The 19,536-nt window shown below is 40.3% G+C and overlaps 1 protein-coding gene across 1 annotated transcript in view; it reads right to left on the reverse strand.

Annotated features, from left to right (window-relative positions):
- Positions 1 to 19,536, reverse strand: part of grm5b (glutamate receptor, metabotropic 5b) — a 524,660-nt gene that overhangs the window by 167,795 nt on the left and 337,329 nt on the right. The gene's annotated exons all lie outside the window — the stretch shown is intronic.

Here is a 19,536-nt window from a genome sequence, read left to right on the forward strand (position 1 = left end):
TAACTGTATGTCAACTGCTCCTTAGCAACCATTCCTTATAACAGGAAGTTCTGCGTTCTAGGTTGAATGGGTTAGGATTTTATTCACTAGACAGTAGGAGAATGAGGAGAGACTTGACAGAGGTATACAAAATTATGGTCGGTACACATTGGGTAAATGCAAGTAGGCTTTGTCCCAAAGTTGGGTGAGACTAGAACTAGAGGTCATAGTATAAGGGTGAAAGGTGAAGTGTTTAGGGGGAACTTCTTCACTCAGAAGGTGGTGAGAGTGTGGACCAATCTGCCAGTGGAAGTGGTTTGATTTTACGATTAAGGACAAGTTTGGATAAGTATGTGGATGGAAGGGTACATACATAGTGGGTTATGGTCCAGGTGCATGTTGAAGGAACCAGGCAGAATAATAGTACAGTCTGGATTAGATGGGCTGGAGGCCCTGTTTCAGTGTTGTAGTGCTCTATAACTCCATTCAAAACATTCAGTGGATAAAGTGTTCCCTTTTTCTGAATTTCCTAATTCATTTATTCTGACATATTTATTATGTGGCTGCTAGTTTTGATTTTCTGACAATGGAAATGTCCTCTGTATGCTTAATGTAAAAACCTCTTCATAACCTTTAAATTCTCTGTCAGGCCTGCTCTCAGCTGATGTCTGTTCAATTTACAATCCTGATTCTGTTAGAGAGAAAAAAACAGAAAGCATTACTTGAATTTTAATGGCAAAAGGAAGAGTGAGTGTGGGAAATCTGGATTCAAAACCAGAGAGGATGATGGTGCATAGCTAATCATCTGGTAACAGTTTTGATGAGAGATCCCTCTGAATCATTATCCATTAGGTACCGAGTGCTTCATCGTGAAATTCTTACAGGTTTGAATATTATTTCAATTTGATTTTTTTTGTCTGCTATTATACTGTCATAGAGTCATACAGCAAAGAAATAGGACATTTGGTCTACCGATTCCATAGTGACCATCACGTGCCCAGTTATACTAATCCCACTTTCCAGCATTTGGTCTGTAACTTCTATGGCTTGGGGATCAAAGTGCTGATCCAGATACTTGGAAAGGTGCCTGAGTGGGTGGTGTGAGAATATGACCATCACCCACTCAGTTATTCAATAGGTACATTTAATGTCAGAGAAATGCATACAATAAGCACCCTGAAATTCTTTTTCTTCACAAACATCCACAAAAACACAGGCAGTTTGTTTCTGGTTCCAACCACCCTCCAGGTGAAAATGAATCTTTCTCATGACTGCTAGTTCCTTCAAATATAATTCTGGTATTTAACAAAGGGAAATGAATAACAAATATTATATATATATATACAGTATATATACACAGAAATAAACTGAAAAATTGAATGCCTAGAAATGGTCAAGAAATCCTTTGGGTATGTTATAATTTGTTACACTGTCCATAAATGAATATTTCTGGTTGGGTCTATCACCTGTGATTCAAAGTGTCAGATACCTCTAAATGTCCTTAAATGGCTTTCTCTGTGTACTATGTCCTTAACCTACTTTATACCATTTGGTTGTGAGTGCACTAAGGTAACATTGGAAGAAGTGTCATTACCCAGGTTCCAGTTGTCCAGTTGGGGATTGGGTGCGGTCAATGGTCAACACTGTGAATCTGTGCTCAAGATTGTGTTCAGGGCCATGAACCAGGGCAATGAATAAGGAAAGTAGAGTCAAAAGAGGGATTGAGAATTGGAGTCTATGGAGTTCTCCACTACAGATGATTATGACTTGTGATTAAGTTTGTGGTCAGATTACTAATACTTGGAACTGGGATGAGAGCTTGGGGTCAGAAGACTGTGTCTTAGGGTCAAAGGACAGAAGCCCGCAGTTAGGGTAGCAGAATATTGTGCTCGGGATGAGAATCGTATCGATGGATTGGCTTGGCTTTGTTGGAAGGGACTGGTGTAGGGAAAGGGGCCATCCAGGTTAGTAAGTAAGCAACTAATTAAAGTGACCGTACCTTGTTGAGTTTCCAGAGCTGGGCCGGGAATTGCCCATTGAAGCTCCTTCAAAACAAGAGGCTGCAGAGGTAGCCGCACTAAGGCATGTTATCCTGAGAATTCCCCTTGATGACTACTTCAGAACAGAACAATGTGATCTAATTTATCCCACAGCGCTGTAAAGAAATATTGCATGCATATCCAATATGAAAACTGTCTACACAAACCAGAACTGATTTTCTTAAACAAGAAACAGTACTGTGCATCCTAAACAGATAGCAACAGAATTTTGAACAAATATTTCTCAATAACTCTGAAATCTAAAACTTCATGTACAATGTTTTCCTAATAGAGCACATCTGTGGGCCAAGGGTATGAGCGAATCTGTTACATGGTATTTATTCAAACTGATGAGGATCAATGTAACAAAAGATCATGTCTGGGTCATGTGTCAATATGGCAAATCAGGAAACAAAGTTCTGTGGAGTTGCACTGTTTTCCTTATTGCAACTTACCTGAAGCTGGTATAGTTCTTATTTTCATTATCTTTTATGAGTTTAAAAACATGTCACACAAAAAGCCAACCTTGTCCAAAAAGCAGATTACACTAAACTTGAAGTCATCACTATTGGGAGTATTTTTTACTTGGATAATTAGTTAACTTTAAGAAGTTTTTAAACATAAAGTTTTATAAAAGTACAAGTAATAGGTACATTTTAAGAACTTTTGAATGTTAGTTTTAAAGAGCAAATATGCAGAAAAAATAATTTCAAAATAAATAAAAATTGGTTACATAAAAATTAATTTTCAGTCATTTAAATTCCATTGAATGGATTGCTACTGCTATTTAAAATGTTAGCTTCTTGCAATATACTCTATATTCAGATATGGTAGTCAAAGTGAACCAAACTACCTTCTGGATACATATTTTATTTTACTATTGGCCTAGAAGTTATAATGTGCATGCTGAATAATGCTGAGCAGAGTACACATATTAGTTTAGTACAAGGGTCTTTGGCAGTCTCAGTCATAAAACCCAAGATGTCATGGACAATAGAAGGAACCATACAGGTCAAACTCCCCCAACAGTGTTCATCAGCAAATACCATCTATTTTAAAGGGTGGAGGTCATGACATGGTTATTCGGAATGGGACTTTGGGATTGTGGAAAACCATAGCAGAAGGAAGGATTCCAGGAGCCAGAGGTTACTGATAGGAGATGATCAGACTGAAGTTAACTCATTTGATGATTAATGGGATGCTGTCTGACAGTGAGAGTGCAGTTCTGAGAGAACGGCAAGGAATGGATAAAGGTGGAGGCAGGGAGAGAGAGTGGGAGAATCAGAGAGGACCAGAGGATCCAAGCAGAGAAAACGGGTGTGGGGGAAAAGAAGATTAGGGGAAGTGCCGACTTGAGAAGCAGTGGAAAAGGGTTAAGCATAACCTATAGGAAAGTAAATATTACAGAGACTCTATCTGTGACAAAATGGATGCTTTGCTTTCCTTTGTAACAGCCAGTTAAGGTTGTGTCCTTTAAATTACTCTGAAGTCTCAACTTCACAGTTAGGGCTTGCTTCAGTGGTAACAAATTTACTCAGATTAAAGTGGAGGGCCCTGCACTAATTGAAGGAAATGTGCTGCCAGATTATGAAGTACCTGATTCAGTTTGGTGTCAGTGCATTTATAAAGGGGATAGGGAGAATTTATAAGAACTTCTAAACTTAAAATTTAGGGGAACATAGTTACGATCATTAAAAATTGAATAGGTTGCCAACACCTGCAATCTGGTCTGGAGAGAAAAGACAATGAAATTTTATTGTTTCGATGATTTCATCCCGGTGATGTATCAACAAATGTTTTCCTACATCAGTGCTGAAAATCTGAAATAAAGATTGAAGAAGTTGGAAGAACTCAGTAGGCCAGACGGCACTCTGCGGCAGTTTCTCTTTCCGAAGATGCTGCTCGACCTGCTGAGTTCTTCTTGCATGAGTGCATGACGTTCATGTTTGACCAGAAAACCACATGTTTTCCTTTAAACACAGTGAGAACTGACAATGCTGGCAACTCTGTGCAGATCAGGCGCTATTTACAGAGAGGTAAACAGTTAACATTTCAGACTGGTGAGCTGTCTTCAAAGATAGGCAACGTTAGAAAATAATCATGGTGGCAATAGCATAAAATCTTAAAGACTGCAGATTCCGTAAGCCCAAGACAAACATTGGGAATACTTCGCAGATCAGACAGTGTCTATGGAAAGTGAAACAATGATCATTTCAGGTCGGAGACCCTTGATCACATGTTGGATCCTCAGAGCCACTGTGTCATAGGCCTAGATGCAAACCACCTTTCCTGCTACGAGTGTAGTGTTACAAAGTTCGAAACTTGGACATCTGATCATTTAACTGAACACTGCTTGCCTTCATAAACCAAGGCTTCAGAATGATTTCGTGTTTCTTGGAGATAAACAAAACAAAAAAAAGGATATTGGATTAAACGTTGATGGGGAAATACACTTTTCTAACTATTATACAATTTTGTGAACAATACGAAATGCCAGAGACTTAATGAATATTTGATTTAGTTTTAAATTGGAGATAAAATTATAAAAAATGGGGCAAACGTGTTTGATAATAAATGACACTTGAATAATAAGAATAAGATAATAGTTAATGTCTCTGCTTATTGCATAACTAGCTTGGCATATTAATACAAAGCTTTGGTTTCAGACAAGGTCATTATTGCTGACTAACTGATACCTGACACTGTCATTTTGCTATATCACCTTTTTTCAAAAATACGAGAGATTTACAAAGGCAGCTATCTTAATTGCCGAACAGCAATTTTCCTCTTTCCATGATTCTGCTGACACAAGCAAACACACATATTGTTAGTCATTAGTGCTAGTATGACACTTCCAGGAAAATAAATTTGCTGATAGCTAGCACAAATTCAGGCATCATTACCTTGTAGATATATGCCAAATTCAGTATATTAGCCTGTGGAAAGCCTACCTCACTAATAGCTGGGTGCATATACAGTATCATGTTGTATATTGATCCATATTTGTCCTTTCCCACTCATTATCACTCAAATGTTCAGTTCTGATTTTCAGAATTACATAAGAAATATTACAACTTTACTCTCTTACTAAGTGAACCAGTAACCTGACAAAATAGTTTATCGACTCTGATATGAGAGGGATTTTAACTCCAGATAATGGCTGGCAGGTGGGAAACTAAACATTTATAATTTAGAAACTTAACACACAGTTATTAGATTAAATTCTTTTTCACTTCTTGAATAATGGTAACACCCCAATGGTTTGGCTTAATTTTCAAGTCAAGGAATGACTAGAGATTGTAAGATGGACCTCCGCCAATTTCTGCTTAGCTTCCAGAACACTGAGATGCAACCTGTTAAGGTGATGCATTTGTTATCCACCAGTTCATTCAGTGATAGTTTCAAAGCCATGACCACCATTCTAAAATGCTCTGCTTGCTCTTCATAGACCTTTTATTGCAAAGCCAAGACCCTTCAAGTAAAATACTTGTTTAGTGGTCCATCATTTCCACAGTTCAGGCAAGATATTTTTCCATCATCAATTAATATAGTTTCCTCCACATACACTTGCTGTGTATATGAAATGTTTTATTTCCTTTCTACCCATGTTGTCTGCTAATCATCCACTCCTATTACTATACAATTAATCTGTGTGTATATAAGCTATCTTATGTACTTATATTTATTGTAGTTTTTAAATTTTATTAATGTGTTTTTAATCTTACTTTTTTTGTACCTTGTTCTCCTTTACACTTGTGTTTTGGAAATGACATTAAACAACTTTTAATCTTGAATCAACCTTAAATCCTTCCAGCATTTTAGCAGTTGTATTTTCCTTATAATTTCTGTTACCTCATTAGGCTGAATGCTAAGGGTAGGGTGTGTTATCTAATCAGGTGGCTTGAAGTTGCCACCTGTCTGCACTTTTCTAGAGGTGGAGGATGGCAAAAGCTGCCCTTGTGTAACCAGGAGGATTCCTGCAATATCGAACAGATTCCCTGAGGCTCCCCCAAACCTAAAATGCCCCAATAGTTTTTTACAGTTCATTGTGTTAATAGCAAGTTTTTAAAGTGTCTCTATAAACCAGATATACTGTGAAAAAGGGTCTAGCACTTTCCTACGTATATGATGAATTAACTCTTCTCGGGCTTCCAGCCGGATATAGGTATCGATTTTAGCCAACTTTTCGATGGCAAACTCCGTCATCTTCATTAGGGATGATGTCTGGGCATGTCTAGTCTGGTGGTATTTATATCCTGTTGAATGTCCCTCCTGATTGGCTAGTCTTCATCCAATCTGGTTTCCGCTCTCCCACGTCGTTTACAAATGAATTACAGTTCTTACTTCGAGCAAGGCCTTCATCTTTGTTAAAATTCTTTACTTCTAGTTTTATTTCAAAGGCTTCCTTCACCAGGTGGCCCCAAATGCCATTGGCACAGCACAGTTGTTTCGTGCCCTCAAAGACACAAAATGACCATTGCGAATGCAATGGACCGCTACCGCAGATTTTTCCATGTTATCCAAATGGATACACATCTTGTGGTCCTTGATGTGGGTTTTCACCATGCGCTCCGTCTGGCCAACATACACTGTTCTGCATTTACAGTAAATCCCAACTATCCCAACAAATGTAGCCATCCCATCATTGGATCCAGAAAAGATTGTTATCAATCAAACTGGTCGAAGCATCATTGAGGCAACTAGATCGTTCTTCGCCAAGGGCCTAACCTTTGCTCCGGATCCCTGAGCTATACCTTATCGGGACTACGTTGGTGGAGTAGAGCAAGCAAACTGAAATCTACCAGCAGATACTGCGAAGGAGATACAGATAGAGGTGTGCACGGCCCTCAGAAGGGCCATTTTACCAAAACTGAACATGACAAAAGAAGAGCGACTGGCGTTACGGTGAAACCCAGCCATCATGATTTTACCAGCGGACAAAGGAAATGCAACAGCCCTGATGTCCTTGGGGGAATACCAATAGGAAAGTTCAGCAGATTCTGGACGATCCTTCCTACAGTTCTACAGCAGGATCCCACAGGTTCGATTGTGAGGATGACCTCCACTTTAATGAAGAAATCCGAATTGCCAGCAGGCATATGCAAGACGCTTCTACCATAGGCGCTGGTACCGCCAAGACTTTATGGGCTCCCTAAGATACACAACGAGGTCTCTCCCCTAGGCCTATCATCTGTGGGGTGGATTCTCCAATTTACTACCTCGCTAAGCATTTAACGACCATACTGTCTCCCTTTGTTTTGGGCTGTGAGTGTCACATCAAGAATTCAACCGACTTCGTAAAAATGATAACCGACATCCAGCTGACCCCGGAGAACATAATGGTCAGTTTCAATGTGCTGTCCCTGTTCATAGATTTCCCATTAAGGACAGCTTGGTCCTTCTGCAGTCAAGGTTTGATAAGGGTACCACTGACCTTTTTGAACCCACCCTTACATCAGCATACTTCCTTTATAAGGGACACTACCATTTGAGGACTTTGAGGAGATGGTTCTGAGTTCATCACCCTTTCGCCCCAGCTACTTCTTCAGATACATCGACAACACCGTCATAGTGTGGCTGCATGGACTTCAGGCATGCCAACAGTTCCCCGACCATCTGAACAGCATACATCCAAACATTCAATTTGGGATGGAGAAGAATAGTTGCCTCCTGTTCCTGGACATTCTAATACGATGGAAACTGGATGGTAGCCTCGGACATGCCGTCCATTGGAAACCCACTTATATGGACTTATACTTCAATAATAACAACCACCATCACGCCTCCCAACGTAGAGCGGTTCTTTCTACTTTGATTAACTGTGAAAAATCTGCTTCGGACCTAAAGAGTTTCCACAAGGAAATAAAATGATTATGCCTGATGTTCCTGCATAATGACTACAAGGTGGATCGGCCACATGAGACACACAGTGGAAACCCGCATCAAAGAGCACAGGAGGTGTATCTGCTTGGGTTACCCAGAGAAATTGGTAGTAGCAGAACATTGCATCTGCAACGGCCATAGGATCGACCTCGATGGCACAAAACTACTGTACCGCACCAATGGCTTTTGGGTCCACCTGGTAAAGGAAAGCATTGAAATAAAACAAGAGGCAAAGAATTTAACAAAGACGAAGGTCTCGCTCTGAGTAGGAACTGGAATTCAATTGTAACCAAGGTGGGACAATGGAAACTTGATTGGTTAGTCCTCATCCAATCAGGAGGGATGAACGATCATGACCAGGAGGTCTGGTCACGTCTAGTCCCATAAATACCATGGAACTAGACATGACCAGACATCATCCCTGATGAAGATGGCAGAGTTTGTCATTGAAACATCAATTAAAATCAATACCTGTACCTAGTTGGAAGCCTGAGAAGAGTTTATTCACTCTTCTATAAATATACTCTATTTAAAATAGTTCAGATAAATTGAAATGTATTTTTATGCACAATTAAATAAGTTAATTAAAATATTTAATTAAAACCATAAACAATGAAACTTAGTACTATCTTTAAGGTAGTGTAGAATGTTTCAACATTTAACCTACACTATGCTTCTTTTCTCTCACTGGGTTGCTGCTTCATCTGAGCACCATCTGTGCATTAGCTGGCCATGACCCAGAGCAGCTGGATGTGAAGTGCTGCACTACTTGGATCAATGGTTACTCAGCCAGTGGGGCACACAGTCAGATGCAACAGCACCTGACCCCTGGTCATTTTAGACTCCAACATTTACTCAAGTAGGCATTGGAATCCAAAATGAACCATCCTATAAAAGCATTAATTAGTACAGTTCAACTAACCTTTTGTGTTTTTTTTTCAAATAACATTTATCTTGACTTCCCCAATTGTAAAAGGAACCTCATATTTTCAGCCATTAACTCCCACCTATTACTTGGGGGCTTATGTAAATTTGAGGCTTGCTCAGATCCTCAGACCACAGTCACACGCATGGACATTAACTTTTTATTTAATGGGGACAACATTGTCTTTTGAAAACTGCATGATTAATTGTAAAACAAGGTTGTGTTGCTTGCTTGGAATATATTGGATTTACATCTTTTTGGGTGTGGTTACACCACTCCCCCCTCCCACCCCATTGGGCTTACATCTTCTGGTGCCATATCTGATCTCAAATGCTCAAAGACTCAGGAATCAAGAACACAAAGTGTGGTGGATTATCATCCCTGTTACAAGCACTGCACATTTTTGCTGCTGTACAGCTCAGTTCAGTGTGACATTATGGTGGACAATCTGACGTTATCTTATTTCAAAATTGCAGAATACAAACAATGAGCCTCAGACTGATCTGTTTACCATTAATAAATGCCTTCTCTTTCTTCTCTCAGTAGTTTTGTTGTACAGTGGAGATTTTAAGTTATTGTGGACTAAATTTATCGTAAATGTACACTTTGAAATAAATCATACTAAGATTCTTGAACAACTAATAAAAATTCAGAAATTTTACACAGGTTATGGCATCTTAAACTGTTAATGAGATGCCAGAGCAAAATCACTTCGACTACATGAGATTGGAAAATAAAAATTATTTCTAAATTGCCTTATGTTCTAGAAGACTTCCCCTAGAATTTGTCACTTCAGTCCATTTTGAACTAATGGGCATGCATTAGGGATTTGATGTGTAGTATGTCTTGTGTTGATGTACAGTAATGTTCACATCAAATGAGGCAATCAGTGTAAATCGTACCTGGAGCAATGTTATGAAGCAGAATCATTAATTTATGTTAGCATATGCAGCTGTAGATATGATTACATACACACTTAGTAAGCTAGATAGAAGAAAAATGATTTCATGAGGGACTTTTATTCTGTGATATTCACTTCTTATCCATTTAGTTTACTGTTCGGTAAAGTAAGGCAGTAAAACATCATCTCTCCTGTTCCCTGGAAGCATTCCCTAGAAAATGACACTGGAGAGGTAATAATGGTAGTAATGATCCCAGCAATATGTTAGAAATTCCAGAATATCAGTGGGCAGAAGCGAATATAGTTGCTGCCACTAAAGAGAAGATGTTTGGGAAGCTGAAAGGTCCAAAGTTATATAAGTCACGAGGTCCACATGGACTAATCCAAGGGATCTGAAAGAGGTAGCTGAAGAGATTGTCGCGGTATTAGTAATAATCTTTCAAGAATTACAAGATTCAGGAATGGGTCCTTAGGACTGGAAAATTGCAAATGGCACTCCATTCTTTAAGAAGAGAGAGAGACAGAAGAAAGGAAACTTTCGGCCAGTTAGTTTGATTCATTGATTGGAAAGATGTTGGAGTCCATCATTACGGATGAAGTTTCGGATGGAGGTGCATAATAAAAAAGGTTTTCTCAAGGGAAAATCTCGACTGATAAATATTTTGGAATTATTTGATAAAATAACAGGGAGAATAGACAAAGGAGAGTCAGTGAATGTTGTTTACTTGGATTTCAGAAGGCCTTTGACAAGTGTTACACATGAGACTGCTTAACAAGATAAGAGCCCATGGTATTACAGGAAAGAAACCAGCATGGAGAGAACATTGGCAACCGGAAGGAGGCAAAGAGTGGGAATGAAGGGGCACATTCTGGTAGGCTGCTGGTGACAAGTGGTGTTCCGCAGGGGTTGGTGTTGGGATTGCTTCTTTTCACATTCCATGTGAAAGATTCAGATGATGGAATTGATGGCTTTATAACCAAGTTTGCAGATGATACAAAGATAGATGGGGAGCGCAGCTAGTGGTGAGGAAGCAGGGAGTCTGCTGAAGGACTTGGATGGATTAGGAGAATGGGCAGAGAAGTGGCAGAAGGAATACAGTGTATGGTCATGCACTTTGGTAGATGGAATAAAGCCATCAACTATTTTCTTTCACAGGATTCCTTAAAGGTTAAGTTGTAGTAAAGAAGGCCAATGCAAATCAAATGCAAATTCATTTTGAGAGGACTGAAATATATAAGCAGGTTTGTGATGCTGAAGCTTTATAAGGCATTAGTCAGACCACACTTGAAGTATTGTGAGCAGTCTTGGGCCTCTTATCTTAGGAGAGGGTTCAGAGGATGTTCATGAGAATGATTCCAGAAATGAAAGGGTTAACGTATAGGGATCATTTGATTCTCCAGGGTTGTACTTACTGGATTTTAGAAGAATGAAGAGGGATGTCATTGAAAGCTACCAGATATTGAAAGGTCTAAACAGAGTGGATGTGGAGAGGATGTTTCGTATAGTGGATGAGTCTAAGACCAGAGGACACAGCCTCACAATAGAGTCCAATTAGAACAGTGATGAGAAGGAATTTCTTTAGTCAGAATGTGGTGAATCTGGGGAATTCAGTGTCACAAACAGCTGTGGAGGCCAACTCACTGAGTATATTTAAAGCAGAGGTTCATAGGTTCTTGGATAGAAAGAGTATCAAGCATTACGGGGGAGAATTCAGGAGAATGGAGTTGAGATCAATAATAAATCAGCCATGATGGAATGGCACAGCAGACTCAATGGACAGAGTGACCTAATTCTTATGACCTTATGGTTTAAACTTTAACTGGTGCTCTACGAAGAAGGGTCATCTTCACTTGGCTACTTATTCCCTTAGCTTCCAAGTCAGCTGGAGCAAAACCTACACCCTATCTTTTCAAGCACACCCGGCCCTACTGTGGCAGTGGGTCCCATATTGGCCGGTCAATTCAGCACCTACAGAACTGAAAAACTGGAGGCAATTCAACCTCATTCCTGGGGGACTGCTTGAGGCATCCGTCAGTCAGTGGGTGCGGTCCCAAATCCAGGGTTGGCGGCTATGCACCTACATCTTCTTCGATCTTGCACTCTTTTTCTGGCCTCAGCATAACTTAACCCAGTCCTTTGCCTCACATTATCGTACCAAGTGGTTCACTGCCTCCCTCTTTCCCTCTTTCCTTCCATCATCCCTTCAAATAACAATTTCTGCAGTCCACCACCTCTTAACAAGTGCCCATCATATTCCAGCTTCCTTTTCTGCACATTCTTCAACAACTCCTTTTCTCTCCTCACTCTCTTCAACACTTCCATAGTACTGACCTTCATCACCCATCTAATTTTCTGCATTCTCCTTAAACACCACATTTCAAATGCATCCAGTCGTCCTTGCGCTTCCTTGCATAAGGTCCATGATTCGACTCCATACAACAGACTGCTCCAGACGTAGCATTTCCAATTTCTACAATGCAGCCCATTGTCCAACCTCTTGCCACACAACACGTCACTCAGGCTCCAGAATGTTGATCTCGCAATCTTAATTCTTCGTCTAATTTCTGTATCACATTTCCCATCCTCTGTGACCATCTGTCCCAAGTACACAAACTTCTTGACTTGCTCTATGCCTACACCGTTAATTTTGATATTGATTTTGGGGACTTCTTTCTTCCGTGATACTACCATCATCTTTGTCTTTGCAGCATTTATTTTCATTCCAAATCGTTCATCTTCAGTATTTATCTTATCTACTATTCTGAGTAACTCAGAATATAGTCTTGAGGCATATACTACCAATAAGCCAGTGTTGACTTGCTGATACACAGCTTGGACAATGCCAATGCCATCAAGTGAAATAGGGATTAGTGTGAGAAGTCAGAGTAAATTCCAACATGAAATGGCTGTAGATAACTGTAACAGTTGATAAGCTGCTTCCCTAGGTTTACCAGCTGCCAAAGCTGTCAAGAATTTTGAAGGCTTCCAAATGCTCTTTTCTAGCAGGTATTTTAAAACAATTTAAAATCACTGAAACGATTGTTTTCAAAAATTATGAGAAGTTAAAACAGAAAAAAATAAGGCACTGTAAACTGTAGGTGCAATAATCTGGAACAAATAGAACTACTGGAAGCAACCCAGCAGCTGGTGGCACAGAGATGTGGAGGTTTTGGGTTGAGACCCTGCATCAGGACTGAAAGCAGAGAAGAAAGGTAGTCACTCTAAATAGGTGAGAAGGTGTGTGAGGTATGGGCTGGTAGGTGATAGGTAGAACTAGGTGAGGTGGTGGGTAACAGGCAGTTTTGGGAGGGAGAGGGGGAGGTAGGATAGATGGTGATCAGTGGAACCAGGTAAGGGGGGAATAATGGAAAGGTGTAATTAGACATGGGAAGGGATGGGAAAGATAATTCAAGAGTGAAGAAGCTCAAGTTGATAGGTATGTGGGTGATGGACAAGATGGGACTAGGTGGGGGAGGGTGACAGATCCGGGTCATGGGAGAGGGAAAATGGAAAAGGTAAATAAAGGGAGAGAGACCATGGGTAGATTGGTAGCAGTAGGAAAGGAAACACACATCAAAGTTGCTGGTGAACACAGCAGGCCAGGCAGCATCTCTAGGAAGAGGTGCAGTCGACGCTTCAGGCCGAGACCCTTCGTCAGGACTAACTGAAGGAAGAGTGAGTAAGAGATTTGAAAGAGCCCCCTCCAACTTCCTGCAGAATTCCTGTTGTTAGCAGTAGGAAAGGTATGGATTCCCGGAAACTGGCAAGATACCTTGGCTACCCAGCTGGAATAGTGTATTTATTTATTTATTAATACTGCACAGAACAGGCCTTTCTGGTCCTTTGAGCCAATCTACCCCGTAACTCACCTTTTCAACCCTACCCTAACCACAGGACAATTTACAATCATCAATTAACCTACCGACTGAGAACTGTGGGAAGAAAATGGAGCACCCAGAGGAAACCCACAGAGTCATGGGGAAGAACGTACAAACTCCTTACAGACAGCATCAGGAATTGAACCCCAGGTCACTGGTACTGAAAAGCAATGTGCTAACCACTATGCTACTGTGCTGCCCCACAATAATTTATATTTGGCCTCACATAGCAGTGGAGAAGGTCAAGTTTGTTATGGGAATGGGAAGGGGGTGCTGAAATGATACGAAACTGGAAGGTCCAGATGGACACAGTGAACTGAATACAGGTGCTAGGTCTCACCAATGTGGAGGAGATCACAGCGCGAGCACCAAGTGCAACAGATGAGCTGGACAAGCTGTACGTCACCTGGAAGTGCTGTTGGATTCCTGGATGGTGCTGAGAGTGGAGGTGTAGTGACAACGTTGTCCAGTGTCGCACCTCTTACAGTGGCAGGGGAAAATACCTGACCTAAGGTGGGTTATGGTGTCACAGAGGGAGTGGTCTTTGTTGGAAGCAGAAAAGGCAGGAGAGGAGAAAATATAACTAGTAGTGACATACCACTGCTGCCGATGGACAAGTCATAGGATGATGCGTTGGATTTGGAGACTGGTTGCGTGAAAGGTGAGGACCAAGGGAGCTACATCTCTGTTCTGCCTGGGTCAGAGCAGACTCCCAAAAAATCAAGGAAATGAAAATGAGGGCTCTGTCAACTGCAGTATGGGGGAAACTACATATTCTGAAAAAAAAATTAGGACATTTCAGAAGTCCTAGAAGGAAATCCTCATTTTGAGAATAAATGTGAAAAAGACAGAGAATCTGAGAGAAAAGGGTAGAACCCTAAGGGTTGTCAATGTCAGAATTAAAATCAGGTTTATTATCACTGACGCACAGTATGTCATGAATTATTATGTTTTGAGGCAGCAGTACAGTACAAGACATTAAAAAATTCCTATAAATTACAATGAAACATAGAGCAAAGGTGGAATAGTGGGCCAGATTTTTGAGTTTTCAGAGTTTTGGGGCCCAAGGTGAGGAATGAGCTTTACTCATTAGAGGAAGACTAAAGAGATCTAGAAAAGAGAGAGAAGTATCAGAAATTGTCAAAAAGAATTTGTAAGCCAATTGGAAATGAGCATAAAGCTGATAAGTTGTTGAATGTAGCAGAAAAAGAGTTAGTGGAGGGTGCCAGAGTATGTTTGGAACAAGGATGGTTCCACGTAGGCAGTCCAAAGACAGGCAGAGATGGGATCCATGCAGTCCTTCATGGAGGCCAGGAAAATGGAGGACCATTGACGGGGTGAGCCAGTCTGGCAGAGGATGAAGAATTGCAGAATGTGGCACATTTTAAAAATCGGGACCTGGATTTGTGGCAGGCAGGAAAAAGCAAGGCAGGAAGAAGATACCAGTTCATGGCAGAGATGTTAGATCACAGGGGGTAGGTGGAAAACTTTTGGGAGAAGTGACGAAAGGACTGTACATACCTGAGATCCTGGCTGGAACCTAAGTGGGAGACCTGAAACCAGAGCTGGAAGTTGTATGGATCAAGATGGTGGCGAGCACATATACTGAGGAAGGATGTGCCTCTGCAGTATCAACTCTTACTGAGTAGAAAGAATTAAGTTGATTGAAAAAAATTAAAATGATTTTAAACACTTAAAATATTACAGCAGACACAACTATATTATAAAAATGTATAAAAACATTTTATCCTGGAATTCTACATTTGTGTTGAAGTCCCGGTCTTTTTGTCAGTAATAAAGGGCATTTGGTGGTGAACATGCAGCAAGGAGTTGTCAGCATTTCTGAGCAGGCTTATATTTATTAATTTTTCAGCAGTTGGAATTTGCTGGTAAAACCAACAATTATTGTCCTTTCCCTCGACTGACTACCTTGCTCTGTCATTTCAGGGGGCATTTAGAGTAAATTGTGTTGGTTAGCTTGGAGTCACACACAAACCAGTCTGAGTAGGGATGGAAAATTTCCGTAACCATCCAGTAACTTCATGGCCATTAATACTATGATGGAGACTTCATTCAAGTTCCAGATAAATAGCTGAATTTGAATTCTACCGCAGCTATGATGAACACCCCTTTCTACATTTTGGGTCGGTGGTCCGACAACTAAACTAGTGCTCCATAGTACCTGTCCACTTTTGCTTTGTAATTTGATATTGCTTACAATGTTGCCTTCCATTATGCCATTGGCTAAGTTGTTTGGATGGCACTCAAGCCAGTGTTTGTAAATATGGTGAATATTTGTGTCTCAAAGCAGACAACTGCATGACACAAAATAGCTCCACCAGGCAGCTGACGGCAGCTTGATGACAAAGACTATGAAGGTGGATTGCAGTTTAATTCATAATTGAAGTCACAACTTCAGATAATTTAGATAGTGGCAGCAAATTCCCAGAGACAAGTGGCCTGGAGCCAAGTGAAGAGGCTTTGGTATCACAGGTACCTGACCTCTCTGCAAGCATCAGAATCGGATTTATTATCACTGAAGTATGCTGTGAAGTTTTGTGGCGGAGGTACAGTGCAATACATAAAAAATACTCTAAGTTCCAATAAGAAATATATAGTAAATAAATAGTGCAAAAAGAAAGCAAAATAGTGTGGTAGTGTTTATGGGTTCATAGACCATTCAGAAGTTTGATGATAGAAGAGGAAGAGCAGTTCCTAAAACATTGAGAGTGGGTCTTCAGGCTCCTGTACCTCCTCACTAAAGGCAATAATGAGAAGACGGCATCTCTTAGACGGTGAGGGTCATCCCTGATGAATGCCAACTTCTTGAGTCACTGCATTTTGACGATGTCCTCAGTGGTGGGGATATTAGTGATCATGACGGATCTGCATGAGTCTACAGCTCTTTGTAGCTTTTTTTTAAGATTCTGTGCATTGGACCCTTCATACCAGGCAGTGTCACAACCAGTCAGAATGCTCTCCATGGTATATCTGTAGAAGTTTGCTAGAGTAGTTGGTGACATATGAAATCACCTCAGTTTATTTACCCACCAAGAGTGTGTGAAGAAATGAAGTTGCGCATGACTTCTGCCGCAATGGGCTCACATGAGGAATTCAGTGGGTCAACTGAAGAGAGAAGCTGAAGCATGTGCACAATAAAATGCTTTCTGCATGAGGAATCCTCTGAGAAAACTTGACTTCAGTGGTAAGGAACTCACCAAACCCAAAAGACCGAGATTGGACCTCATAACTTCCAGCCCAGACCACCCGCACCCATGGTTGTTCATGGCTGTCCTTGTAACACAAGTGGCAGTCACCATACAATGCAAGTGCTGGACTGGAAGCTCAGCTGTAGTCATCTGAGGACAGCTCACGGCAGCCAAATTCATGCATCAAAGCAGTGGATTACAGCTTACGAAAGCAATTCCAGAGTTTCTCAGAGAACCTGCAATCTTCCCGCCAGCAGATAATGAGTACTGCTGAGACACCCCTTTGGGAGGAACTATACAGGGCTGCCAGGGAGGTTGTTAGTCTGTGAAAAACTTTGTCACATGGTGCAAAGATTTTTACATTTTTAAAGGGAAAGGTAGATACCAGAGGAATACAGAAAACTATTGACTGAGCACAAAGCAAGAAGTTTGCGTTTGAATTGTTCTTATACACTAAATGGCTGCTTCTCTTCTGTAGTTCCAAATTAGAAACTTGAGTCTGTTCATACAAGTTTCATGCTGATAACAAGTGAGTGTATCTGCAGTAATAAGCAATGAAAATAATGGGGGCAAAGTGTCTGTGTTTATCAGAAAATCATCTATTTGTCAGATCAGCTGCAAAATGACTGTGCAGAGTCATTACAAGTAACAACAATCCAGCAATTTGTTTGATCTGTTATTTGTTATTTCAACATATTGCAATTTTTCTTACTCTGTAGAATTACTCAGGATAAGGAACATAATGTTCAAACTAGAGTTTTCCTTCTGATTTTGATAAGATTACTGTTAAATTGTTCACTTAGAGGTGATTGAGAACGATTCAGCTTTTTACAGATTCTGATTATGTTCTTTGTTCACTAGGATCTGCCCATCAACTCCACATGATATTTCTTCTCTGAGATTGAGAACTCACTGCGCTGGATGTTCTTCTCACATCAGGAAGCTTTGTAAAATGAACCACAATGAAAAGCAGCAGGAAGAACAGAGAAGAAACTGACAACGATGCATGAAATGAAAGGAGGCTAAAAGAATGACAGATACTTGTAGAGAAGAATCAAAAGTGGGTAAAAATAATAATGAACCAGGAAGTCCTCTTTGACAGTTCAGGAGTTTGAAATAACTGGAGCAACTAAGAAACATTGTTTCAGTGGTGACACACAGGGCCACACCCAAACACATATAAACCACCAGTCTCAGAATAGTTAGGTTCTGAAAATAATCTATTCTTCTTCACCAATTCAATCGCCCAGAAATTGGTGCATTAGCCCCCAATTTTCAAGCACACTGTGGTTCCAAATTAATCAGCAGAGAACTTGCCAGTGTCATATTGTAAGGGACCATATGGGAGTAATTGTTCCCACAGTGGTAGTAGATTATAAGCTTCCTTTTTGCTCTCTCTCTTTTTAAAGCCTGTACGAGTTTCCTGCTCCTATGGCCATCTCAGCATGTATGTGGGGCCGCAGCTGCAACAAGAGAAATAAATAATGTACTTGAATGTGGAGACAAGAAGCTTTGCTCCTGACTCCACATTCAAGGATCCTCCTGACTCGCCTGCACCATACGCCAGTGCCTCCTAATACTGCACCAAGAACCATTCTGAATTCAAGACATCTGTTTTAGCTTAAAAGGTGGAATGAAGAAGAGAAACAGGGACAAAGGGAGCGATAGGGGAGGGACGAAGAGGTGGGAGAATTGAGTAGAGGCAAAAGGTGATGGGAGAAATTTGGAATAAAGCTGAAGTAATTTTCATCAAGCTAGCATCAGACATAATTCCCTGGTGTGATCAACTAGAGAAGCAGGAAGCTGAAAGAGAAATAATATTGAGATGAGAGTGATGGAACAGATAGATTGGGAGGGGATTGGTAGAGATCAAGGTTGTTGGAAAAGAAACTTTTGGAGGAGATATGAAAAAAGGAAAGAAAGTTTGCTTCTATATGACTGTGTGGGTACCTCAGCCTACTGTGATCTCTAACGCTAGGATAACCTACTTGTGTACAAAATAGATTAACTTAATTTTCAAATACATGAACATAGTTACAACGGAAAGAATGCCTATTGTGATTATTCACTGAGCAATACCTCGGGAAACTTGAGCTAAAAAATTCATCATTTGCTCTGAAATTAGAAACTTGGTCAAAAATCATTGGACCACCTGGGAGTATTTAATCAGTTTAATGAGTGGCAAATGGCCAAATATCCTGTCAGAGTTTTTTTGGTTATATTACAGTATCAGGTACAGTATTTGTATGCTGCTGAGTAGTGATTGTCTATATGGACCAACCTGCAAGAATGTAAAATGATTGCATGAAATCATTAAAAGAAGGAAAACCAATATCTCAGCATCTAATTAGAGTTTTGTATCCTGTATCTATGATGTGGCAGCAGCAAGAGACCAACAGTACAAAATCTTAGCTACACATCACTCCTGTAGTACCAAAACTGTTGCTTAACAATGAGCTACAACCACTGTGAGAAGGCCAGTAAAATTAATGTCAGGTTCAAACCCAGAACCTGTAATTAATTTGAACAGAAATTCAGACAGAGATTAGAAACAACGCTGCATTGTATGGCTGATTCAATTCAAAATGGTTATTGCACTTTATCCAATCAATGAATCAAAATAGTCTTTAAAAAAGAGATCCATTTAATTTTCTAGTAGAGTAAACAGCATGAAGGTAACACCGAAGAGGTATTATACACTTTGACTTGTTAAAATGAATT

Source organism: Mobula birostris, chromosome 7, assembly GCF_030028105.1.
Source record: "Mobula birostris isolate sMobBir1 chromosome 7, sMobBir1.hap1, whole genome shotgun sequence".
Taxonomy (NCBI): domain Eukaryota; kingdom Metazoa; phylum Chordata; class Chondrichthyes; order Myliobatiformes; family Myliobatidae; genus Mobula; species Mobula birostris.